This window comes from Amblyraja radiata, chromosome 4 (assembly GCF_010909765.2).
Source record: "Amblyraja radiata isolate CabotCenter1 chromosome 4, sAmbRad1.1.pri, whole genome shotgun sequence".
Classification (NCBI taxonomy): domain Eukaryota; kingdom Metazoa; phylum Chordata; class Chondrichthyes; order Rajiformes; family Rajidae; genus Amblyraja; species Amblyraja radiata.
In genome coordinates this window covers 13681229-13708782 of record NC_045959.1, presented here as the reverse complement: position 1 = coordinate 13708782, position 27554 = coordinate 13681229, and the positions used below count along the sequence as shown (strand labels likewise).

At 45.6% G+C, this 27554-nt stretch overlaps 1 long non-coding RNA gene across 1 annotated transcript; it reads right to left on the bottom strand.

Annotated features, from left to right (window-relative positions):
• Positions 1-7526: 7526 nt before the first annotated feature.
• Positions 7527-21261, bottom strand: LOC116971694. The gene is made up of 2 exons (XR_004411561.1): positions 21194-21261; positions 7527-7917 (listed from the first exon to the last, which is right to left on the bottom strand). It is a non-coding gene; the product is annotated as an uncharacterized LOC116971694 (long non-coding RNA).
• Between the last annotated feature and the right edge of the window lie 6293 nt (positions 21262-27554).

Sequence of the window (27554 nt, the reverse complement as noted above, 5' to 3'; positions counted from 1 at the left end):
CCATTGAATTGGCCTAATTCACAGCAATCATGATACAACACCATCTAGTATGCAATCCCAAATTTGCCGAATGTAAACTTTATATTATTCAATGATACTTCATGCATGCCTGTTCTCTGATGACATATCATGCCAAAGTTTCCTTGTCGCTGTCTTCTTTTTGCAAAGCTATACGCTTGATTCCCTTATCTTCTTTACTAAATGCTTTCTTTCTCCTGGGTTCCTCCACAGTGTACACAATGTGTGGGACAATGCAACCTGCCTCATGTCTGCCCATCATGCATTTGCTCAAGTCTTGTTAAAGGAAATAGATGAATTTTGCCTGGCATTATCTATAGTTGATCTTAAGAAGCTGCAATAACGTTCAAGAACATGGAACATCCATGGGTCAGTTATTAAACTGCACTGGCGTCTGTCAGTAGCATTGGCTGTTTTTCCAGGTTTTCTTAGTTCCTGAACATAAGTACATATTTTCCCACAGGAAAAATATCAGCTGAATTCGTAACTGGACTGGTATAGTGTGTTCTGCAAGTCACCAAACACGTGTGTGAGTTATTTAGTTCACAAATCCTCTACTTGAGTTGGCTGCCATTCAGGAATTCAAGTGTATCTTAAACTGTATTCCATTGACTTTCCTCTCTTCTTAACCAGTAATTGATACATGGTGGATATATGGGCTCAGTGCCTAGTACTGCGAGCACTCATTAGATCTATATGTACACTCTGTACTCATGTCTGGGCTGCTTTGCCACCAATAAAGGCTGCATTATTTAAATTTAACCAGACTGCCTATAATTTCAGTCTGGCTTGTATTTCAGGCACTTTGTTGCATATGAAAGTTGACCTATTTTGAATAAAATCACGAGGCTCAAAGGGGGAGTGTATGGTTTTATAGCTTATTAAGGCAGCCCATTGGAATGTTCAGGCAATTTGCCCTGTTGCATGAACAACTGATGACTTCTTCCAAAAGAAGACGTGTCTTCTTAAAGAGATAGTTTCTCCAGGAGAAGGACATGAACATTCAACAAAACAGATGTGTTGCTTCCTTCAGATGTTGAGCGCACATGTAATTTGAATGTCTGATTGAATTTTTAAGTGGATGACACAGAACTCAATACAAGTTATCCACAACACCTTATATTAAGTAAGTGATAAATTACACAAATTATGGTACTATTGACCAAGTAGAAACTTAATTGGAAGGCTAATATACGGTATATTGGAAAACACTGGTAATCTATTGAGGTAATATAAATATGTTTGCACTCATTAAAACATGAAATTAAATCCAACATGAAATACCTTTTCATTGTAAGGCACAATGATTGCTCAGACTTTACCTAATATTTGGCTTTATCGTTTTATATTTAGCAATTTATTAATTTCATTATAAAATTTAAAAAACAGCTATTCCTAAATATGCCTGGTTACATCATAGACAAGAGAATAAAGTGATAGTCAGTGGCGGACTGGGTCTAAAAATATTGGTTGCCAGGAGACAAAGGGGGCCCACTTCATCAGGGGCCCACTTGATATAGGGGGCCCACTTCATCAGGGGCCCACTTGATATAGGGGGCCCACTTCATCAGGGGCCCACTTGATATAGGGGGCCCACTTCATCAGGAGCCCACTTGATATAGGGGGCCCACTTCATCAGGGGCCCACTTGATATAGGGGGCCCACTTCATCAGGGGCCCACTTGATATAGGGGGCCCACTTCATCAGGGGCCCACTTGATATAGGGGGCCCACTTCATCAGGGGCCCATTTGATATAGGGGGCCCACTTCATCAGGGGCCCACTTGCCATCGGGCAAGCTGACACCCTGGCCAGTCCGCCACTGGTGATAGTAGTGGCCCTACTAAAGCAGGAAAAGCTGGAAATACTCAATAGATTCAGCTGTGGAGAGAGAAAAAGTTAGTGGCGCAGATCATTGACGTTTCACAGAACCCATTCTGATGAAAAGTCATTAAACTGCAATGTTAAACTATTTCTTTCCTCATAGATACTATCGGACCTGTTGAGTATGACGAACATTTTATATCTTATTTCTGATTTTTACCACCTGCAGTTTTTTCTATTAAATGTCAGGTTGAAAGATTTCATACTTAAATTGATATCCTTAATCTCTCTGGAGAAAAAGGATAGGTGACGTTTCAGGTCGGGACCCTTCCTCAGATTTAATGGAGAAATCCCTCCTGGGACTGAAAAACTCACCTGAAGCTTAGTTGACATGTAATAAAAAGGAATTGCAGATGCTGATTTATATCAAAGATCGACACAAAATGCTGGAGTAGCTCAGTGTGTCAGGCAGCATCTCTGGAGAACATGGACAGGTGACATTTTGTGTCGGGACCCTTCTTCAGACCGATTGCAGGGGTGGGGGTCTGAAGAAGGGTCTCGACCTGAAACATCACTCATTTCTTCTCTCCAGAGATGCTGCCTGTCCTGCTCAGTTATGCCCCTGTCCCACTTAGGAAACCTGATCGGAAACCTCTGGAGACTTTGCGCCCCACCCAAGGTTTCCGTGTGGTTCCCGGAGGCTTTTGTCAGTCCCCCTACCTGCATCCACTACCTGCAACCTCCGGCAACCACCTGCAACCTCCGGGAACCGCACGGAAACCTTGGGTGGGGCGCAAAGTCTCCAGAGGTTTCCGTTCAGGTTTCCTAAGTGGGACAGGGGCATTAATCCTGCATTTTGTGTCTACCTTTAGCCTATAAACTTCTATGGGTGTGGGAAGATACAAAGTTGTCTGTGTGGTATTGATTTTGAGCGCACAGTAAGGTTTGAGCTCTGACCATAATCACACATTGCTGGATAATGAAAAAGATGGTTTTATCAGCCTGGGTAAGGGCTCCCATTCCAGGTGATGATCCCAAAGCTAGGAAGGAGATAAACAGAGCAGCAAATGTTTCCATTCCTGATGGCTATCTAGTGACCCCTGCTGGAGAATGTGCATCTGAGGACAGTGGGTGAGCAGAGGACTTGGTCGATCTGTGATCTAACTCTTGGTCAAATATCTCACTGTTTCACCCAAGACCATAGCATGTAATTTTCAGCATAACATTGTAAGGAGAAGTTACAGACTGTGAGGTTAATTTTGTACAGTAGCCTCGAAAACCTGAAGCCAACTTGGCAGCCAGAGGAAGATTTGTTGCCAATTTCCAGTTGCATGCTTTGGGAAAGATAAAAATAACCTATAAACCGGAGTGTGGAGTCCCTGTTATGACTATACAAGTCACACGTGAGAGTCATTTTTGCATTTGTTGTATTTAAACAACACTGTCCAAAGTAAATCCTGCCCATCAGGAAACTGGACCTGGCAATTCACAATAGTGGAGCTAACACTTCACCAAGGTTATTTATGCCCATGTGTCCATTATCAGGATACACTGCAGAAATTGGACCGATGCTGTGTCAGCTATAACCTTCTTTTTCAAACCCTGGAAGCAAATCGCACAGCAAGTCGGCTGGGTCTTGCATGTGCCTGCCTGAGACTTCAATGCAGTACATATTTGTTAGATCATTGTGTTTAAGAAGGAACTGCAGATGCTGGAAAATCTATGGTACACAAAAAAGCTGGAGGAACTCAGCGGGTGCAGCAGCATCTATGGAGCGAAGGAAATAGGCACCATTTCGGGCCGAACCCCTTCTTCAGACCTGAAGAAGGGTTTCGGCCCGAAACGTTGCCTATTTCCTTCGCTCCATAGATGCTGCTGCACCCGCTGAGTTCCTCCAGCTTTATTGTGTACCTTTGTTAGATCATTGTTAGGTCTCTGTACAGTTTTGAAAATCATGCAGAGCACAGATATGCTGCGATCTTTGCCTGAATAATGAGCCGGCACTTCACAGTGGAGTTGGCTCAAGCACAGCATGAGGCTCCATCCAGTAGAAGTAGGTGTGGCCACACAATCCAGAGATAGAAGTTGTCCCTCACTTGTAATTTTCATCAGCTCTACAACAGAATTTTACACTGCCATATTATGAGCATATAACATAGAATAGTACAGCACAGGAATAAGCACTTTGGTCCACAATGCCTGTGCCGAATATGATGCCAAGTCCAACGTATCTGCCTGGGCATAATCCACATCCTTCCAGTCCCTGTATAGACATGTGCTTATCCAAAGGTCTTTTAAATGCAATAACCTCTGGCAGTGCATTCCAGACTCTCACCAGGTTTTGTATAACAATCTTGGTCCACACAACTTTACCCTTCTTACCTTAAAGTTATTTCCTCTAATATTTAATAAGGACGGCACTGTGGCGCAGTGGTAGAGATGCTGCCTTGCAGCTCCAGAGACCCAGGTTCGATCCTGACCATGGGTTTCGATCCTGTCCACGGGTGCTGCCTGTATGGAGTTTGCACGTTTGCGGTCCCTGTGACCGCGTGGGTTTTATCTGCGTCCTCTGGTTTTCTCCTACATCCCAAAGACCTGTGGGTGTGTAGACTAATTGACTTCTGTAAATTGTCCCCCGTATTTTGGGTAGATATCACATAATTTTATATAGTTCTATCAGGCCTCCCCTCCACCTAGAGTGTTCCAGGGAAAACAGTCCAAGTGGAGGTTGTTATGTTTAAGATGATGAATAAGATTGTGATGCCTTCCCACTCTTCCTTACAGGAAAGATGCAGAAACAACCATATCTGGCAGCAGCCGCCTTTAGGAACTGATTCTGATTCTGTGATTATTCTTGGTTGCCACCTTCATTGGGCGTTAATACCATAAACATTATCAAAATAGATCCAGTTAAAAATCCAATATCTGTGCATCTTTCATATACTTTCAAAGAATGTTTTCGAATCGAATATAGGAGCAAAGAGGTCCTTGTGCAGTTGTACAGAGCCCTAGTGAGACCACACCTGGAGTATTGTGTACAGTTTTGGTCCCCTAATTTGAGGAAGGACATTCTTGCTATTGAGGGAGTGCAGCGTAGGTTTCAAGGTTAATTCCCGGGATGGCGGGACTGTCATATGCTGAGAGAAAGGAGCAGCTGGGCTTGTACACTCTGGAGTTTAGAAGGATTAGAGGGGATCTCATTGAAACATATAAGATTGTTAAGGGTTTGGACACGCTAGAGGCAGGAAACATGTTCCCGATGTTGGGGTAGTCCAGAACCGGGGGCCACAGTTTAAGAATAAGGTGTAAGCCATTTAGAACAGATACGAGGAAACACTTTTTCTCACAGAGAGTGGTGAGTCTTTGGAATTCTCTGCCTCAGAGGGCGGTGGAGGCAGGTTCTCTGGATGCTTTCAAGAGTGAGCTAGATAGGGCTCTTAAAAATAGCGGAGTCAGGGGATATGGGGAGAAGGCAGGAACGGGGTACTGATTGGGGATGATCAGCCATGATCACATTGAATGGCGGTGCTGGCTCGAAGGGCCGAATGGCCTACTCCTGCACCTATTGTCTATTGTCTATTGTTTTGAACTATTTTATGCCAACGATGTTCATTTGTGGTTACTTGTGAACTGGTGGAGATGTGCCAGGACAGCGGCTGGAAGCCACACTATGAGCCCATAGAGGTGGGCTGGAGAGGCTTTGCAGGACACTCACTCTGCAAAGTCCTCAACCAGTTGGGCATTACGGGGCTGGCAAAGGAGAGGGCCATTCAATCCGCTAGCGAAGCCGCAGAGAAAGCCACTGGGTGGCTTTGGATTAGGAGGGCTGATCCGTGGGTGGGTGCTGCTGGGACGCAAGTCGGGGCTTGATCAAACCCGGCTGGGTCACCTGGGCGAGGGTGTCTGATGTTGTGAGACCCAAAACACCCGATGACCCCAGGTCACATCACTGTTGATGCATCCCAGCGCATATAGAAGAAGCAGTGGTTACTAACTTCATAACAGGGATGATTTTCCTATCATTCGCTTACTGTAATAGCATTGTTTCATGATGTCAAATTATTATTACTATTTTACAATATTTATTTGTGATTTTCCCTGTCATATTTTACAAAGCATAGTACTATGGCAATAAGAACGGGTAAAAAAGGTGTATTTGAGTGGCATCTTTCATATGCCTTTCAGAATTTCCTCATGGGCTTCACAACCAATAAACTACTTCTAAGCTCTATAACAAACCCACTGACTGCAACAACGATCTTGACTACAATTTGTCCCACCCTGCAAAGACTCCCTACTCCCAATTCCTTCGTCTACGCCGCATCTGCGCCCAAAATGCGGTGTTCCATGCAGGGCCATCTGAGATGTCCTCATTCTTTAGGGAATGGGGGTTCCCCTCTCCCATCATAGATGAGGCCCTCACTCATGTCTCCTCGGTACCCTGCAGCTCTACCCTTGCTCCTCCTTCCCCTAGTCGCAATAGAGATGGAGTCCCCCTAGTCTTTACCTTCCACCCCATCAGCCGTTGCATACAACATGTAATCCTCAAAAATTTCCGCCAACTCCACCACTAGCCACGTTTTTCCAACTCCACCCCTTTCCGCCTTCTGCAGAGACCGTTCCCTCCACAACTCCCTGGTTAACTCATCCCTTCACACCCAAACCACCCCCTCCCCAGGTACCTTCCCCTGCAACCGCAGAAGATGCAACACCTGTCGCTATACCTCCTCCCTCCACTCTGTCCAGGGATCCCGTCAGTAATTTCAGGTTAGGCAGAGGTTCACTTGCACCTCCTCCAACATCACCTACTGTATCCATTGTTCAAATGTGAACTCTTTTACATCACCGAGACCAAACGCAGACTGGGCGATCGTTTCACGGAACACCTTCACTCAGCCCGGCTGAACCAACCTGATCTCCCAGTTGCTAGATACTTTAATTCTCCTTCCCATTCCTACACAGACCTTTCTGTCCTCAGTCTCCTCCATTGTCAGAATGAGGCTAAATGCAAATTGGAGGAACAACATCTCATATTTTGCTTGGGCAGCTTACAGCCCAGTGGTATGAATATTGATTTATCTCACTTCAGATAGCCCAGGCATTCCCTCTCTCTCTATACCTCCCCCAACCAAGTCGCACTAGCTTCTCATTTTCACCCTACAAACAGCTAACAATGGCCTGTTTCCTATATCATCGTTACTTTTTTGCAAATCTTTCATTTATTGTTCTTTATCTCCCCAAATCACCGTCTATATCTCTCGTTTCTCTTATCCCTAACCAGTCTGAAGAAGGTCTCAACCCGAAATGTCACCCATTCCTTCTCTCCAGAGATGCTGCCTGTCCCGCTGAGTTAGCCCAGCTTTTTGTCTCTATCTTTGGTTTAAACCAGCATCTGCAGTTCCTTCGTACAAATTCTTCCAAGCTCTAATGAAGGATGTGTATTGTCCAATTTCAAAGCTCAGTGCCAATGGGATTCTACATTATTAGTACGACAGATTAACTAGGTGTTTGAGAGATCTTTACGAATACTTGTCAGTATTTCAAGGATCGTACAGATTAACATCATATGCAATTTCAGGTAGTCATAAATCTTTCTAAATTTAAATTACTCAATCATCTACAATGCTGAAAATTCTTGTTGTTCAGTCATTTCATATACAGATCCTCAATCTACCGAAAACATTGTGTGTTTTCGATTCTTTGATTAATTCATTAATGGAAAACAAACATCTTCACTCCCCTGCATTCAGAGTGGAGAGTCATTTAAGCGGGTTAGCGTGGGGATGGTAAATTACAATAAAATGGCCAAGATCGTGTGCTTGTTGATGCCACCGACACTAATAATTTTTTTCTATATAAATGTTGAGAAGTACTTGGCTCCTGGGAGTTGTTTTCTCAGACTTAGACTCTCTGTTAACATGCCAGAATGGTCTGTCGCCCACTCTAATGCTGTGGGAGACTGCTGCCATTCAGAGCAACAGTGCTTTTCAATATCAGTTCCAAGCAAAGCACACTGAAGAAAAGGTAGAGCTAATCATTGCTGGAAGTACAATGATGTTACTTTTCATTGCCAATCCTGAAAGAGAAAAAAAAGTACAATTTACTGAAACACCCACTGCTTAAGAGCATTATAACACTCTTGTACATGTTTTCCATTTACTGGTTGTACAATATACAGAGGGATACTTGTTTGCTAAGTTGACAACTAGATCCCAGATCCTCTGTGTGGCTCAAGACCGAGTTCTTTGCTAAGTTCCTCAGCAGGATTACAACGTTTTACAGAATAACACTACAGCCAGTTGGAATTTGCTGGCAGCTGAGGAATGAATGATGGCAGCTTTCATGCATGGATCATAATTTCTTCCTCTTAAAACACAAAGTGCTGGAGTAATTTAGCAGGTCAGGCAGCATTGATGGAGGGAATGGATAGGTGATATCTTGGTTGTTCCATGATGGGTCCCAACCTGAAATGTTAACTGCCCATTCCCTCCACAGATGCTGCCTGATCCATTGAGTTACTCCAGCATTTTGAGTCCTGCACAAAATGTAAGCATCTACAGTTCCGTGCACCTCCATTCTTCTTCTTGGAGTCACTTTGGAGGCAAAATTCTATAGCTTTCGAAACAAAGCAAGGACTGTGTTGCATATGTGTTGCACTCTGTACTGCAAAGAACAAACCAATGCTGTATTGTCTTCTGAATATTCTGAATAAAAGGTTAGTTCCATTGTGGATGAGCAGGTGCAGGGCAATTGTTCCGGATGGCTGCCTGGCACTGAAGAATAGCAAAATGTAGGTATGAATGGGCTACAGAGATAATACTGCAGGGCTTGACAAAAGAAGAAAGATGGAAAATATATCTGCAGCAGCCTGGAGGTTCCAGAGATGTTTGCTTGGATTGCAGCAGGAGCAAATAACCAGGGTAACCGGGTGCAGCAGGCAGTGAAGAAAGCGAATGGTATGTTAGCATTCATAGCAAAATGATTTGAGTATAAGAGCAGGGAGGTTCTACTGCAGTTGTACAGGGTCTTGGTGAGACCACACCTGGAGTATTGCGTACAGTTTTGGTCTCCTATTCTGAGAAAAGACATTTTTGCCATAGAGGGAGTACAGAGAAGGTTCACCAGACTGATTCCTGGGATGGCAGGACTTCCATATGAAGAAAGACTGGATAGACTCGGCTTGTACTCGCTAGAATTTAGAAGATTGAGGGGGGATCTTATAGAAACTTACAAAATTCTTAAGGGGTTGGACAGGCTAGATGCAGGAAGATTGTTCCCGATGTTGGGGAAGTCCAGAACAAGGGGTCACAGTTTAAGGATAAGGGGGAAATATTTTAGGACCGAGATGAGAAAAACATTTTTCACACAGAGAGTGGTGAATCTCTGGAATTCTCTGCTACAGAAGGTAGTTGAGGCCAGTTAAGAGGGAGTTAGATGTGGCCCTTGTGGCTAAATGGATCAGGGGGTATGGAGAGAAGGCAGGTACAGGATACTGAGTTGGATGATCAGCCATGATCATATTGAATGGCGGTGCAGGCTTGAAGGGCCGAATGGCCTACTCCTGCACCTAATTTCTATGTTTCTATGTATCCCAGTTCGGATTACTCTGGATTGGATGCAGCATTGCCACAATTGCAGTGGTAGCACATTAGTGGTGAAGGTCTATTCATAAGTTCAGAAATTCATAGGTTATAGGAATAAAATTAGGTCATTCAGCCCATCAAAGCTACTCCACCGTTCAATCATGGCTGATCTAACTTTCCCTCTCAAACCCTTTCTCCAGCCTTCTCTTTATTAATGCTGCATCTTCAAATGGCTTATCTGACCAACAACACCATTAACCTCAGGTACTGCTCAGTGTACTGTCTCTCCATCACTCACCACCAATTCCCCAAAGGACTGGAGGAAATGCAAAACCCCATAAGAGAGAAGGTGTGATAGCATGTAGCAAAAGGAGTTATAGCTATAGCAATGATTTCCCAAATTGAGATCTATCTTCAAATCATATTGCCCACTAATCCATCTACTCTGTACTTTGACTTGGTATCAGCCTCAACACAAGACTTGATACCCATGCCATAAATATGAATGTGAATAGAGAGTATATTGAATTCACGCAAATTCCTGCAGCACCCAACAATGGATACGTATGAATCCAATTTCATCTCCTACATCCTCAGAATATGGTATAAGCCAGATGTCCTTCTGATTAATGGAAGGTAAACACATGGAATTAAAGTCTTCATACTGAATCCACTGCCCCACATTCACCAACCAATGCTGATACACCTATGAAGATGAAAAGCAGCATCACCAGTCAATGCACGCTATGGTTCTCACTGCCACTCAGTTCTTCTGTAACTCATCTCTCTACTGCATTAAAGTAAATTACAATATGATATATGTCGTTTATAGATTTGAGCCATAGAACTGAGCCATATTGCAGTAATGGGATACATTACATTAATGGAAAGATAGCTATATTTGTGACAAATGGCACTAACATCAAATACTCTTTCGATAGCTGTCTCATCTATATTGATATGTGAATATGCAGATAAGATTAGACAAGATTCTGGACATCTGTCTTCTCCTGCATATAATAATTCAGAATGGGACCATTTAGACCACTTTCGTCATACTGGCTCTCTGTAAGAGACAACATCTGGTTTCAATCCCCGGAGTGTGCTGAGTGCTATCTTATTAGTGAAGCATTGCAGACAAATGTGATGATGTGCATTGATTGTGGATAACATACATTCATTTGAAAGGCTTTTCTTTCATGCAAAGTCATTGATAATGTTGACTGCAGGAGAAGACAGAACAGTGTGATGTTCAGAACAGTTCTACATGTCTAATCTTGTCTGCATAGTCACATATCAATGTATAGATGGCAGCATTTCAGGAAAACATGGATAGGTGACATTTTGGATCAAGCCCCTTCTTCTAACAGTTTGGGAGATGATGGGCTGGTGTTCGTCTGTGGGGTTGTGGTCAAGGGGCAGGTATGAGAAAGTATTTGAGGAGTTGGGTTTCAGCAACTAAGTTACAGAGAAAGGTTGAATAAGTTAGGTCTTTATTCTTTGGAGCACAGAAGGTTAAGGGGGGACTTGACAGAGGTCTTTAAAATGATGAGAAGGATAGACAGAGTTGACGTGGACAAGCTTTTCCCATTGAGAGTAGGGAAGATCCAAACAAGAGGACATGACTTCAGAATTAAGGGACAGAAGTTTAGGGGTAACATGAGGGGGAACTTCTTTGCTCAGAGAGTGGTAGCTGTGTGGAATGAGCTTCCAGTGGAAGTGGTGGAGGCAGGTTCGATTTTATCATTTAAAAATAAATTGGATAGGTATATGGACGGGAAAGGAATGGAGGGTTATGGTCTGAGTGCAGGTAGATGGGACTAGGGGAAAATAATTGTTCGGCACGGACTTGTAGGGCCGAGATGGCCTGTTTCCGTGCTATAATTGTTATATGGTTATATGGTTATATGGTTATATGGCACCTGGCCTCAGCATGGCAGGGAAACAGTAACAAAAACATCAATGCTGCTAAGGGTCTTGTCCAAAGATGCTGTAACAAGCAAGGTAGTGCACGCCTGCTAAAACCAATGGGCTGACGTGTAGTCATTTTAGTTAACCCGATCCAACTTTGTAAATCCCTCTCGCAGTGTAATCAGCATTGCGGGGGAACAGTTTGTGTGTGTGATTTAGTGTTAGACCCATTATTCATAATTCTGTTAATTCATAATTCTGTTATTTTTTTGTTGATGATTAATATATCAATAAATTATAATTCTGTTAATTTTCTTTTTTAATGTTTTTTTTAAGATTTTCTTTTTTTTAACGTTTTTTTAAAAATGTCTTTTTACCAGTATGTTGCCATGAGGACTCGACTGTACCTGAGACAAAGGGGAGCGCTCCGCTCTAAGTTCTGAGCTATAGTGAGAGTTCGGGCAGGCTTATTAACATTTTCAGTACAAAACAGAGTCAATATGTTCTTATTCTGAATTAAATAACAGAGAGGAAGAAAGAGGCAGAATGAAAATGCTTTTGAGGAGAAGATTTTTAAGAGGATGTTGCCACGAGGACTCGACTATCTGAGCTCTAAGATCTAACCTACAGTGAGAGACTGAACAGGCTAAATAACATTTTCAATAGGCCATAGAAAGTAATAAATGGTTTCTTACCTTTCCTCCTTAATGGAGAACCTGAAGAAAGACAAGTCGGGTCTCCTACATTGGCGATTGAAGCAATTTACAGCAGAGCAGTATGCAACACTAGTAGATGTGGACTCCATGGCCAAAGCAAAGATAGGAGCAAAGATCTTTGGATAGGAGTGCGGAAACGGAAGCCGGTTATGGAAATGGGGCCGAAGATTACCCATGAATCTGCTCATGACCCTACTACGTTTGTTTCGTCGAGTGGGCTATCTTGCTCGCTGTAGTGTCTTTGGTCTTGCCATTAATTGTCCTCACATTCAACCTCCCAAAGTGCAACACTTCACACTTTGTGTAGGTTAAACTACATCCACCATTTCTCCTCCCATTTATGCAGCTGATCGATATCCCACTGTATCTTTTGATGCTCGTCAGCAAACTTACTCACCAAACAAACTACATTTATATTACGTCCAGAAAATAGCTCATCTTAAAAAGCATGGTTCAGGTGTAGGATATGCTGCCTTGCATAGAAGTGATTTAGGTAGGTTGTAACTTTCTTCAATTCTGTATCTTGTCTGCTAAGTTTATGAATAGATGAGAGTTTAGGGTTACATGGGCACAAAGTTATTCACTCAGTAATAAAAACAACCAGGGAGGGTATTATTTAAACAATGATAGATTGGAAAAGGCTGATGCAAAAGTGGGCATGAGTAGTGAATGGAAGCAAACATGCAGTTGCAGTAGGCATTTACAAGGGTAACCTAGGCCTTTCACTACAAAAGATTTTGATTGCAGGAGGATGGATGTCTTGTAACAGCCACTGTTAGGTCCTGGTGAGACAACACCTGGAATAATGTGTGCAATTATATTCTCTTCATTTGATGAATGAGTGCCACAAAGATTCACTGTCCTTATTTCTGGAATGGCAGGGTTATTATTTGAGGGGGAAGTTGGTTAAATTGGTCTGTATACACTAGGATTTGAACGAATGAGACAGGATTCCACTAAAATACACCAAATTCTGTCAGGGCTACACCTAATATATGTGGAAAGGTTGTTCTGGCTGAAATTTGTAAAGCCAAGGGTCATGGTCTTAGCATGTGGGATAAGAGATTTAGGATTGAGTAGAGGAGAAAAGTTAGGACTGGGTTAAATCCTGACTGTGGGTGATGTCTATATGGAATGTGTATATTCTCCCCATGACCAGACTTGGTGGGCCAAATGCCAGTTTCTGCACTGTTTCTCGAAACTAAACTAAACTAAACTAAACTAAGCTAAAAAGTCTTCAGTGTGGAATCTAAGAAACTCTGTATCATAGACGTTAATGGATGTCAAGTTGCCAAATATATTTAAGGAGACAGATAGCAGACATCAAGAGATATGAGGAGGGATTGGGAATGTGGAGTTCATGTAGATGATTTGCCACAATTGTATTCAATTGTGAAGCAGGCTCGAAGGGCCGAATGGCCTACATTTGCTCCTGCTGTTGGCTTCTATCTTATGGAGGCAGGGGGGGGGGGGGGGGGGGTCCAGTGAATCTGCTGTCCCAGGTGTTGAAAAGAGGGACCCTGTTTCCTCCCAGACTCTGTGCATTGCCCAAATGTCTGGTGATGTATTCTCCCCTGTTCCCTGAGGTGCTAAAAAACAGGTGTTAGGCAGAAAAGTCAAGAGCTGGAATAAGAGCGGGAAAGAAAATACATCAAGATAAGCTCCTTGGGTGAGCCAGATTGCACAGCCTCTTCCATAAGTGGAAGAGGCTGAAAAGAGATTAGTCAGGGTGCCAATCTATCTCAAGTGCTGAGCTATGTTCCAGACTATCTCAAGGGTTACAGTGACATCTGAAGTATCACGCTGTGGATGAATAATACCTTAAAAGCTAGAAATATTTTGCGAATGCTACTGTATATCTTGAGAGCGTTCATCGATGTCAAATGAGTTCAGTGCATGCTGCTATGTAGATATATTTGGTGGTTGTGCGAAAGTGCTGGAGTGTTTGGCTGACTGCCCAGCTGAGTTCAATGCTGGGATTTCACATCACATCACTGTGAAGTGAAAGAGTAACCCTCCCCCCTCCCCCCCCCCCCCCCACCCCCTGCCTTTGGCCAACTCTCTCTCTATCGCTCACTCTGGAATGCAGATAAAATTAACTGGCAATGCTCTGTTCCCGCACCTAGTCCCACCAGCAACTTGCCTTCAGCCACTTCAGAGTGCCCAGTTTACAGGAATGTAGTTCAGCTCGTACATACATTTAACCAGTTCCTCACCCTCAGTAATGAATGTTCAAGAAGCCAATGTAATTTCAATTGGATATTACTATGATATTACTGCAATTAAATTGTTTGATTTAACTTAAAACAACATTATTGGAGTTGGGAAGTTGAAGTTATGAAGTATGTAATTGACATATTCGGTCACGTGATACACAAAACTACGCTAGATAACATGACTATGACATTAGGCCATTCAGCCAGAAAGCAGCTGTGTGGAGTCGGGAAAGCCGCTGTGTGGAGTCGTGCAGTGTGGTGCTGCAGCTGGTGGCCGCTGAGTGAAGTCCCTCTACCCCCCCCCCACACCCCCTTCCCCCCTGTCCCTCCTCCCCACACAACGCCTTCTCCTCCACCCCCCCTCCCCCCTTCCCCCTCCTCCCTTTACACCCCTCCTTCCCCCACGCACCCACACTCCCCTTTAACACTCTCCTGCTCTTCCCCTTACCCCCTCCCACAACACCCGAACCCCCACCCCCACACCACCCCCTCCCCCATACCACCGCCTCCTCCACACCCCCCACCCCGCACCAACCCCCCACCCCGCACCAACCCATCCCCCCGCACCACATCCCCTCCCCCTCACCACCCCCCTCCTAGACCCTCCCACGACTGGAAACATCCTCTCCACATCCACTCTATCTAGGCCTTACATTAGTGGGAACATAGAGATAAACGTTGTGCAGATGCTGCGATCCAGAGCAAAACACAAGGTACTGGAGGAACTCAGTGAGTCAGGCAGCACCTGTGGAAGTAATGGATAAGTGACATTTCGGGTCCAAACAGCGAACCATCGCATTTCTAGTTTCTTGTGCAATACTGCCTAACCCACTGAGTTCCTCCACCTTAGTGTTTTACAGCATCATAACATATACCGTTTGTGTGAGATTTGTTTAAATTAACAAGATTGCACCTGCATAACCGTGAATCTAATATAGAATGCATTTTTACAAGATCACTATATCAATTTCAACTTTATTTACAAATAATAAAACAGGAAGAACAACCCAGTATTATCAGCACTATCCCGTACATTTTGTGTCCTTGATGAATTCGCAGATGTGAAACTTGGTTCCCATAGTATCAAGTTGCATAGAATTGAGGACACATGGAATTACAGATACTGGTTTACAAAAAACGACACCAAATCACCAGGTCAGGCATCATCTCTGGAGATGCTGTACGTTCTCCCCGTTCTTGTGGGTTTTCACCGAGATCTTCGGTTTCTTCCTACACTCCAAAGACACACAGGTTTATAGTGTTAATTGGCTTGGTATCAATGTAAAATTGTCCCTAGTGTGTGTAGGATAGTGTTAATGTGCGGGTATTGCTGTTTGGTGTGGACCCGGTGGGCCAAAGGGCCTGTTTCTGCACAGTATCTCTAAACTTAAACAAAACAAAACTATTATTGAAAGGGAAAACCAATGGGAAAGGGATGTAACCCAATCCTATTGGAGTTGATAGTTGGATTGTTTTGAGATAACGCTTAATGTGCAGAAATTAAGATAAAAAAATTGTATAATCAAAATGGGATTGGTTTGACATATTGAATTGTTTATTGTTTGCCTTCTTATTTCTGAATCAGAAGGTTCAAGTTTCACTTTAGCCTTTTTCCTAGAGGGCACAGCTTTAAAGTGAGAGAAGCAAAGTTTATAAGAGACTAGACCCACGTTCCCCCACGCACACGTCCCCTACCCGCAGCCCCCACGTGGGGGGCAGAGAGGGAGTGGGAGGGGGGCAGCAAGAGATGGGGGGCACAGAGAGAGGGGGGTAGAGTTTGAGGGGTCGGCGAATTGACACAGGGTTCTGGTTCCCAAACGCAATACTCCCTCGCTTCCGGCTCGCGGCTCACGGCTCCCGGTTCCCGGTGCAGAAATAAAGTATGGTTTTTTTTCAGATAAGATGATTTTGGACTCCATGGAAAATATCTACCGGAATATGTAAAATTTTTACCGTAAGCGCGTCGTTTTTTCGAGAAGATGTGATTATACACAAAGAAATAAACACACAAACAAATACACACGCATACAAGATCAGACTTTTAATAAGTATATGATGTACAGGGCAAGTTTTAGGCATAGAGAGTGGTGCATTGTCAGGGATAATGGTGGAGGTGGATTTGATAGTGACTTTTCAGTGGTGATTAGATGGACAGACGATAGACACAAAATGATGGAATACTCAGTGGGTCAGGCAGCATCTCTGGAGAAAAGGAATAGGTAATGTTTCGTGTCAAGACCCTTATTCAGACTGAGAGTCAGGGGAGAGGGAAACTAGAGGTATGAAAAGGTACAGAATAAATCAGATCTGACACGAATGGCCTAGGAGCCAACAATGGTCTATTGCTGGCTGTGGAGGAGGTGATAATGAAGGGATACAAACAGCGAAACAAGCAGGAAGACTAGGGTGGGGGAGGGGCGGAGAGAGTGGGAATGCATGGGTTACTTAAAATTAGAGAAATCATAAATTCATACCATACCGCTGTGTTGTCAGTTGCCCAAACTAAATATGAGGTGTCGATCTTCGGTGTAAACCAGCGGTGTAGTCCCTTCCCACACGTGTTTAGATAGACACAGGGATATGCAAGGGATAGATAATAGGTGCAGGAGTAGGCCATTCGGCCCTTCAAGCCAGCACCGCCATTCAATATGATCGTGGCTGATCATCCACAATCAGTACCCCGTTCCTCCCTTCTCTTCATATCCCCTGACTCTGCTATCTTTAAGAGCCCTATCTAGCTCTCTCTTGAAAGTATCCAGAGGACCGGCCTCCACCGCCCTTAGAGGCAGAGAATTCCACAGACTCACAACTCTGTGTGAACAAGTGTTTCCTCGTCTCCGTTCTAAATGGCTTACCCCTTATTCTTAAACTGAGGCCCATGTTTCTGGACTCCTCCAACAGTGGGAACATGTTTCCTGCCTCTAGCATGTCCAAACCCTTAATAATCTTAAATGTTTCAATAAGATCCCCTCTCAACCTTCTAAACTCCAGAGTGTACAAGCTCAGCCACTCCAGTCTCTCAGCATTGACAGTCCCACCATCCCGGGAATTAACCTTGTAAACCTACGCTGCACTCGCTTAATAACAAGAATGTCCTTTCTCAAATTTGGGGATCAAAACTGCACACAATACTCCAGGTGTGGTCTCACTAAGGCCCTGTACAACTGCAGAGGACCTCTTTGCTTCTCTACTCAACCCCTCTTGTTATGAAGGCCAACATGCCATTCGCTTTCATTACTGCCTGCTGTACCTGCATGCTTACTTTCATTGACTGATGAACAAGGACCCCCCAGATCCCGTTGTGCTTTCCCTTTTCCCAACATGACGCCATTTAGATAATCTTCCTTCCTGTTTTTGTTACCAAAGTGGATAACCTCAACTGAGGGATATGGATCACATGCAAGCAGAGGAAATTAGTTTAACATCATGTTCACCCTGTATATTGCTGGCTGAAGGGCCTGTTCCTGTGCTGTATGGTTTTATGCTTAGCTTGCAATTCCACGTATCATGGATGATTGCTGCACTGGAGATAATATCCCTCAACTGGGATTTTTATAAAATGATCTTCTGCTTCTAGGCTGAACATGAAAGTTCCCATGGCACAACTTGAAGGGTAAACAGGGGAATTATCCTGCATTATTTACACCAGGAGAATTATTTACTGCACTCATTACAACTTTGCTCCTAACACATAATGAAGAGCTGAATCCCAGAGGCGAGCTGAGCAAGATTGCTCTTGCCAACAAGGCAGTAGTGGTGCTACTGATAATCCAACTGCACTGATGAATAGGTAGGTTGGTGCCATTGGATTGAATTGATTGATTGAATGACACAACATGGAACAGGCTCTGCAGGCCACGGAGTTGACATCGACCAGCGATCACCCTCATATAAACACTATCCAACGCACACTAGGGACAATTTACAATTTTACCATGCCAAGTAATCTACAAACCTGCGCACCTTTGGAGTGTGGGAGGAAACCGGACTCCTGGGGAAAACCTATGTGGTCATGGGTAGTCAGGATCGAACCCGCGTCTCTCGCGCCGTAAGGCAGCAACTCCATTGGTGCGCCACCATTTTACATTGTCAAGAAGCTGCCAGTATTATAACTGAGACAGAATGTACACTCTTAAAGAAAAAGAATGCACAATATTGGCCATATCACACTCAATTTAGCCTGTTGCCCAGAACCCCATCAGCAGCTCCTTCCTTCCAGCACTTGCCCATTGTTTCTTTGGAGCCAAGAGTCAGGTGGCAGCCGTAATGAAGTCTCAGTGGTGTCTTGGCTGAGATGGAGCACCACAAGATTCTACCCTCAAAACACCTGACAGCTTCTGAGAAAAGGCATGGCTGGGGGTAGAGCCACTTCTCTTCTTTTCTGTTTCGTCTGAGTCATGCGCTGATGGGAGGAGGCAGGAGGAGGGGGGAGGAGCGGAGGAGGAGGAGGAGGAGGAGGAGGCAGGATGAGGAGGAGGAGGGGGACGGAGGAGGAGGAGGAGGAGGAGGAGGAGGAGGAGGGAGGGAGGGAGGAGGCGAGGAGGAGGAGGCGGAGGGAGGAGGAGAGGAGGAGGGGAGGGCGGAGGAGGCGAGAGGAGGAGGCGGAGGAGAAGGAGGAGGAGAGGAGGGAGGAGAGAGGCGAGGAGGAGGGGGAGGAGGAGAGCGGAGGAGGAGGCGGAGGAGAGGAGGAGAAGAGGAGGGAGGGCGGTCGGAGGAGGATGGGAGGCGGCGGAGGAGAGGAGGCGGAGTCGCGGAGGTGAGGAGGAGGCGGAGTCTTGCTAGGATGGAGTCGATCTTCGTTTCTTCTTCTTTATCGTCTGATTTTCTTTGCTTATTCTCTTCTTCTTCTTTCTTCTTCTCTTCTTCTTTTTTCTTATTCTTCTCGTCTTTCTATTCTTCTCTCTTCTTCTTCTTCTTCTTCTTCTTCTTCTTCTTCTTCTTCTTCTTCTTCTTCGATTAGATTAGATTCGGTTTATTGTCATTCAGACCTTTCGGTCTGAACGAAATTTTGTTTCCCTGCAGTCATACATATAATTTAAAAAATGGCAAAAACACACAATCAACACAAATTTAACATCCACCACAGTGAGTTCACCAAACACCTCCTCACTGTGGTGGAAGGCAAAAATCTTAAAGTCTCTGTCTCTTCCCTCTTTGTTCTCCCTCTGCGCCGAGGCGACGGTTCAAACTCCGCTGCTGTTGCTGCCTCCGCCACAACTCCAGGGCCGAGTCGGGTCTCCGCCGCCGCCGCTGCCGCCGCCGCCGCCACAGCTTCGGTGCCGAGCCGGGTCTCCGCTGCTGCCGCCGCCCCCGCTACAACTCCAGGGCCGAGCCGGGCCTCCGCCGCTGCCGCCGCCGCCGCCACAGCCCCGGTGCCGAGCCGGGTCTCCTCCGCCGCCGCCACAGCTTCGGTGCCGAGTCAGGTCTCCGCTGCTGCCGCTGCCGCCGCCACAGCTCCAGGGCCGAGCCGGGTCCCCGCTGCTGCCGCTGCCGCCGCCACAGCTTCGGTGCCGAGTCAGGTCTCCGCTGCCGCTGCTGCCGCCGCCACCGCTCCAGGGCCGAGCCGGGTCTCCGCTGCCGCTGCTGCCGCCGCCACCGCTCCAGGGCCGAGCCGGGTCTCCGCTGCCGCTGCTGCCGCCGCCACCGCTCCAGGGCCGAGCCGGGTCACCGCTGCCGCCGCGCTGCTGTACAGCTTCGGTGCCGCCAGCTCCGCCATTAGGCCTCAGCGCAGCCGGAGACGGGGAACACGGACGAAGAAAAAGTCGCATCCCCCGAAGGAAGAGACCAAAGCATGTTTCTACCACCCCACCCACACACACACACAACCTAACAAAACAAAATAACCCAGACATGACAAAGAACAAAACGAAATAAAAAAAACAGACGGACTGCACAGGTGGGCATTCTTCTTCTTCAGGAATTATTGTTGCTTCTTCTTGCGTGATGATGCTTCTGCGGCTTCTTTCGGTAGTATTCTTCTTCGTATGAGCTTCTCGTATCTTTTCTGAGTGCTTCTTTCGTCTTCGTTCTTTTGTCTTCTTCTTATATTCTCTCCTCTTCTCTTCATCTTCTCTCTCTTCCTCTCTACTTCCTCTCTATCTCTCTTCCTCTCTTCTCCCTCTCTCCTCCTTAAGTTGTAAGACAACTTGTGCTGATTGATCTTCCATTTGTGCATGCCAGATTGATTGCATTCGTTGAAACAGGGTGGACCACGTGAAGGTTGCAATCTCCCACCCCATCATTCTAACACTTTTTAAACAATCTACCATTTCAGAGATTAAATTTAAAAACATAAATGTTATAAAAATGATGCAATGTACAGCTAATTCAAAGTAAAATCATAAATCAGGAAAAAAAGCCATGAACAAATTTTAAACTTTCTCCATTCTCCTGGTCAAGAACACCTATTCAATAAATGGGGACTCTGATTCTACATGACCTAGGAGAATATTTCTCTGGTCAAATGTTGGGGAATCCCAGCAAGACTGGTTTCACCTTTGAACTCATGTGGAGTCTCGATGGCAGACTCTAGTGGGATTTGCGGTGGCATCCATCTATAATATCCACCAATTCTCCATCATCCACCACGAGTTAACTGGCTTTCCTTCTTTCCTTTAACACCGCTGTAAGTGCCAGAGAATTCTACTATCTTATTTTACAGATGTAATTCCCTCGGTAATCTTTCCTCCTTGATACTTGATCTCCTGATCTTCAGAAGCTCCTTAAGACTTGTGTCCACTGTATTTTGGCAACTTCCCTGATCCTGCTCCGATTCCAACTCCAGCTGAAACAGATCCCTAGTTGCGAAGGATTTTTTTCCAGCTGTATGTAACTGTGCCAGTGTAAAGCCCCCACATTGTCACAGCTGACAACAATGCACAGCATTTTGGCTTAAACCTCTGGACCTCAATAACATTCTCTCGTACCAGTTTGTCTTCCGGCAAATTTCTGCTCCCAGTTCAGGTCTTTTATTCACAACCTAATCCCGGGACAGCAATGCTGGATTCTGGCTATTCTTAACTTTGGTGTGTTGCCCATGGTGAATCCCACAGGGATTTAAGCGTGCCTAATTGTTTTGTGAATAGAAGCCTTGTTACTAAAATAGCTACAATCACCTGTCATCACTTTCACTATTCTGAGTCAGCAAGCAGCCAATTCCCATTATAATTCACACACGGAGAATTGAATTTGTTTACGTTTCGATGAGGAAGCTTCTAGCACACAACCCTTTTAGTCTTTGTGCATTGTCTAGATTTAATTACACTTTCTGCATCATCAGACACATATTCCACTGGTAAAGAACCATAGTCTTTTTATATGTTTTCCTTTGATTGCTGCAAGTTGAATTCTGCACTGGGGAAATCACATTGGTTTGGCATAAGCATCTATAATCATTTTCTATTAGGTTTATAACATTTTACTATTTTTGTGTTATCCTACCTTTCATAGAAGAGCATACCTAACATTTATCCCACAACCAGTAGGTTATAATGCCACAGAGCGATTACAATCCATTGATTCCATAGAAAATATCAACCCACCTATTTAAAGTAATCCCACATTAATCTGGACATCATCGCATTGCCTTTTTTTGGGAGCATGCTATGTGCAATTTAACTGCTGTGTTCCCTACAGTGAAATTACAATTAAATGCTGGGAGTACTCCAGATCTCGCAAACAGGATACTAAGGATTATAGAAACATATAACATTCTTAAAGGATTGGACAGGCTAGATGCAGGAAAAATGGTCCCAATGTTGGGGGAGTCCAGACCAGGGGTCATTGTTTAAGAATAAGGGGTAGGCCATTTAGGACTGAAATGAGAAAAAACTTCCTCACCCAGAGAGACAATAGACAATATTTGCAGTAGGCCATTTGGCCCTTCGAGCCAGCACCACCATTCATTGTGATCATGGCTGATCATCCACAATCAGTATCCCGTTCCTGCCCCCAAACCTCACATTTATCCACATTATACTGCATCTGCCATGCATCTGCCAACCCACCCAACCCGTCCAAGTCACCCTGCATCCTCATAGCATCCTCTTCACAGTTCACTCTGCCACCCAGCTTTGTGTCATCTGTAAATTTGCTAATGTTACTTTTAATTTCTTCATCTAAATCATGAATGTACATTGTAAATAGCTGCGGTCCCAGCACCGAGCCTTGCGGTACCCCACTAGTCACCGCCTGCCATTCTGAAAGGGACCCGTTAATCCCTACACTTTGTTTCCTATCTGCCAACCAATTTTCTGTCCCTGTCAATACCCTACCTCCAATACCATGTACTCTAATTTTGCCCACTAATCTCCTGTGTGGGACCTTATCAAATGCTTTCTGAAAGTCTAGGTACACTACATCCACTGGCTCTCCCTTGTCCATTTTACTTGTTACATCCTCACAAAATTCCAGAAGATTTGGACGAGTTGGGACAAAGGGACTGTTTCCATGCTGCACAACTCTATGACCCTGACTCTACTCAGCAGGTCAGGCAGCATCTGTGGGAAGAGTAACAGTCAATGCTTCAGATCTGACAACTTTCATCAGAGGCATAGAACATCGTTCAAAGGTACAGAACTCTATCCTCAGTCTGACGAAAGGTATCAGACCTGAAATAGTAACTTTATTCCTCCTTTCACAGATGCTGCCTCACCTGATGAATGTTTTCAGCATTTTCTATTTTTATTTCAGATTTCAAGCACCTGTGGTTCTTTGATTTACATGAAAATGGTGCTAAACTTTCCTCTTTTTATTAAATAAAGTTTGTTTCCCTCAAAAGTCATTTTGGCTCAGTCTGCAGGTTATGGATCCAGCCAACTCTACGGACCTTGGCATACCCTATTTTTATTGTCAAAGATGTTACTTTTGAAGTGAAACTAGACCAAGGACTTGTATAATTTGTTCCCATTTAGCATGAACCAGTGTATATGGCCCTTACAAGCAAAAACAAATACATGCATCCTCCAATCAACACAGCAGAACTTTACTGATCAGTTGGAAAGCAGTTGGCTTAATTAAAATAAATGTTTATTTGTTTAGTATTTCACAACTTCAGAGAATTTCATGGCTGTATTACCGTAGAGTACAGGGACAGGTCCTTTGGCTGGTGCTGTGCGTGCTGACCATTATGTATCTTTCGAGAGTAATCCCATTTATCAGCACTTGGTCCATAACGTTTCCTTGCATGTCTGTTCAAGAAATGTTGCAGTATTTTTAAGAATTGTTGAATCATCAGCAAATGGTTTCACGGGTCTGACCTCAACGTGAGGAAAAAAATACTGGGCCAAGGCATTTATCAGCTGTAGCTCTGTTGACCACATTATCACTGCTGCATCCAGATAGTCCCATACCATGTGAGCAGAGGCCAGGGGGTGGAGGGTGCTGCCTCAGGCAAAGGAGCCAACATAACCAGGGACCACTTGTAGCTTGGTCATTCCCTCTCCTCCCCTCTCCTCTCCTGCCAGGCTTAAGAAACAAAAGCTCCAATGCACATGCAAAGCACAAGAAGAAAGCAGGATGAGAAGATGGATGCACAGATCTAAAGGGATTTAAAATCCTTCCTTCTCATCAATAACTTTTAATTACAAGAGCTGTTTATTGTATGTTAAACATTGGAGCCAACACTTCTAGAGGATTAAACAGAGGCAATCATATGAAACAATTAGCAGTGGTACAGGTCAAACGATTAGCAGTAATTATACTAAAAGCTGCCAACACCAGCAGCAATCTTATCCATCAGATGCAACAAAGTTATTTGTGCAGCTTAATTATTTTGTGCATTGCTATTTCCCTCAATTAAAGACCCAGATCTCTGAGAAGCCTAGAGATGCCTCAAAAGCTGCCTGCCATCAACAAAGCAGCGTGCAAATTATGGGTGGCATGCTGACATGTAGAGAGCTGGTTGCATTTAAATGAAAATAAAACATCCTGTTGGTGGGAAGAATAGTGCAGAGCAATGTGGGCAGAACACTGATTAGAACATAGTCACTCCAGATTACGTCAAGTAAAATCAGATGGTGTCTTCAAACTGGGTGCTGCCACTTCCAATTTTCAGTCTGAACAGAAACACATTTCTGGTTCAAGTGTTCTGAGTGCAGAACTGTGTGATTAGTTACTTAGATGGGCAACCGCACTAAAGCTTTTTCATCAACGTGAAGTGCTTTGGGATACAAGTACCCGATCAGCGGTGTGCAATGTTCTAAGATGCGCAAGACCACTTGTGCCAGGTATCTTGAACTTTTAATGCTTTCTTCATGTAAGCATGGGACCGGGTAGAAGCACACCATGCACATTAAGGGCCTGTCCCACCAGCATGCGACTGCATGCGTCTAGCACGACCAAACGTGGTGGCTTGAGGCATACGGCCTCGCGGGGCCGGTCCCACTTCCAACCGCGGAGCCGTATGGAGTTGATCCCGACATCATACTCACCAATCAGCTGGGCAGGAGGCGGGCCGACTGAATTTGGACGTCGCACGGCGTCGGGCGGTTACGTCATCATGCAACGGCATGCCGGGCGGTGACGTCATTGCGCAATGCCACGCGCTAGGCGTACGCCGTCAAGACGCTGCATACGGCGTTGAGATGCTGCATACGGCCTCAATGCGGCTGCGGGCCGACAGGCCGTTGCCGCGCGGGATTTTTGGACAGTCAGTTTTTCGGAGCCCCGCGCGATGTCGGGACCAGCCCCGCACAACTCCATATGGCTCCGGCGATCGAAGTGGGACCGGCCCCGCGAGGCCGTACGGCTCAAGCGACCACGTTAGGTCGCGCTCGCCGCATGCAGTCGCATGCTGGTGGGACAGGCCCTTTTCAGTTTGGTAGAGGATGACTTGTGCAAGAGAGATTAATAGATACATAGATATATAGACAATAGGTGCAGGAGTAGGCCATTCGGCCCTTCAAGCCAGTACCGCCATTCAATGTGATCATGGCTGATTATCCATAATCAGTATCCCATTCCTGCCTTCTCCCCATATCCCTTGATTACGCTAGCCCGACAAGCTTTATCTAACTCTCCTTTGAATGCATCCAGTGAAATGGCCTCCACTGCCTTCTGAGGCAGAGAATTCCACAAATTCACAACTCTGTGTGAAAATGTTTTTCTTCATCTCTGTTCTAAATGGCCTACCCCTTATTCTTAAACTGTGACCCCTGGTTCTGCAGCCCCAACATTGGGAACATGCATCCTGCATCTAGCGTGTCCAATCCCTTAATAATTTTATATTTATCTATCTATCTATCTATCTATCTATCTATCTATCTATCTATCTATCTATCTATCTATCTATCTATCTATCTATCTATCTATCTATCTATCTATCTATCTATCTATCTCTAAAACTCTGATCTTGTTATCTTCTGGTTTGTACGTTTCTATTTGCGCAAAAACGGTACCTTACAGCGCTACGATTTTTTGCCAGCTCACTCACCTGTGGAACGAGTGCACCAAGTTTCATTCTGCTCGGTTGAATGTTGTAAAAGTTAGCGAGGTTAAAAAATCTTGAAAAAACGCACATGCGCAGATCGATCTGATCTCCTGTCACTCCCCAGGACGTCTGCCCCTTCCTGCGCCATTGCATCTTTATTACTGGAGCTGAGGATGGCCGGCGGAGGTCTCCAACCGGACACAATCTTCGGAGGGACCAGAAGCGACCCAGCCCGAAGCAGCCCAGCCTGAAGCAGCCCAGCGTAGGAGACCCGGACCAGCTCAGCGTCGGAGACCCGGCCCAGCCCCGCCCAGAGTCGGAGATGCTTCCCCCGCACAATTAAAGCATGGAATAATCTCCACCCAACTATAGTTACCCAACCAGATGCAACTAAATTTAAAGTAGCTCTTTCTTCCCAATAACCCTTTCTGGCTTAATCCCTCCCTCCACCACCTCCAGTTTAAATTCCATTTGGAATATTTTGGAGGACCAAGAAACCAAGAACCAAGAACCAGCCCAGCGTCGGAGACCCAGCCCAGCCAGGAGTTGGAGACCCAGCCCAGCCCAGCCCAGCCCAGCCCAGCCCAGAGTCGGAGACCCGGCCCAGCCCAGCGTTGGAGACCCGGCCCAGCCCAGCCCAGAGTCGGAGATTTCGCCGATGTCATCAAATGGAAAGCGGAGACTCTGATCACGGCGGAGGGGAATGACAAGTGACCAGCGCCCGCTGTGAGTCTCCATCGTGCCGCCAGCTCCAGCCCTAACCCCTCGCTGGCTCCTGCCCCCTCCCCCGTGATACCCCCCTTTCCCCCCATGGCTCTTCCCTGTCTTTTCTCCAAGCTCACTCCCCCCTCTCCCCCCCTCCCCTCCTCCCCCTCACCTCCCCGCCCACACAACCCCCCTGCCCACAACCCCCAGGCCCACATCCCTCCGCCCATACACCCCCTCCCCCCCACAACCCCCTCCCCGACACCCCTCTTCCCCCCACACCCCTCTCCCCCCCAAACAGTCCTCCCCCCCCACACCACCCTCCCCCCACCACCCCTCCTCCCCCCACCCCCTGATGTACAAGGACACCCAGATCTCCTTGTACTTCCCCTTTTCCTAACCTGACACCATTCTTCGACGCTGGGCTAGGCCAGGTCTCCGACTCTGGGCTGGACTGGGCTGGGTGGGGTCCGGGTCTTCAACTCCTGATCTTGCCACTAAAGTGGGCAACCTCACATTTATCCACATTAAACTGCATCTGACATGCATTTGCATACTCACCCAACCGGTCCAAGTCACCTTGCATCCTCATAGCATCCACTTCACAGTTCACATTGTGTCATCTGCAAATTAGCTAATGTTACTTTTAATTCCTTCATCTAAATCATTAATATATATTGTAAACTAGATTAAGTGGGACCCGTTGGGTCCCACGTTCACACGGGAGGGCTGGTCCCCCAACGCAATATTCCACATCTCCACCAATTCTAATATTGGTGGCCAGTGGGGGGAGGGGGCTTTCTGGGGCGCTAGTATGGGTGTTGTGGATGAAGGGACTGGTTTCCAGAGGGCTAATATGGACATTGTGGGCCGAATGGATTCTTGGGCTGGCAGCTCAGTCACTCAGGCCTGGTGGGCTGGCAGCTCAGTCACTTAGGCCTGGTGGGCTGGCAGCTCAGTTACTCAGGGCTGGTGGGCTGGCAGCTCAGTCACTCAAGGCTGGTGGGCTGGCAGTTCAGTCACTCAGGGCTGGTGGGCTGGTAGATCAGTCACTCAGGGCTGGTGGGCTGGCAGATCAATCACTCAGGGCTTGTGGGCTGGCAGTTCACTCATGGCTATTCCTTGAAATTCCATTTCAAGCAGAGTGCAGGCCA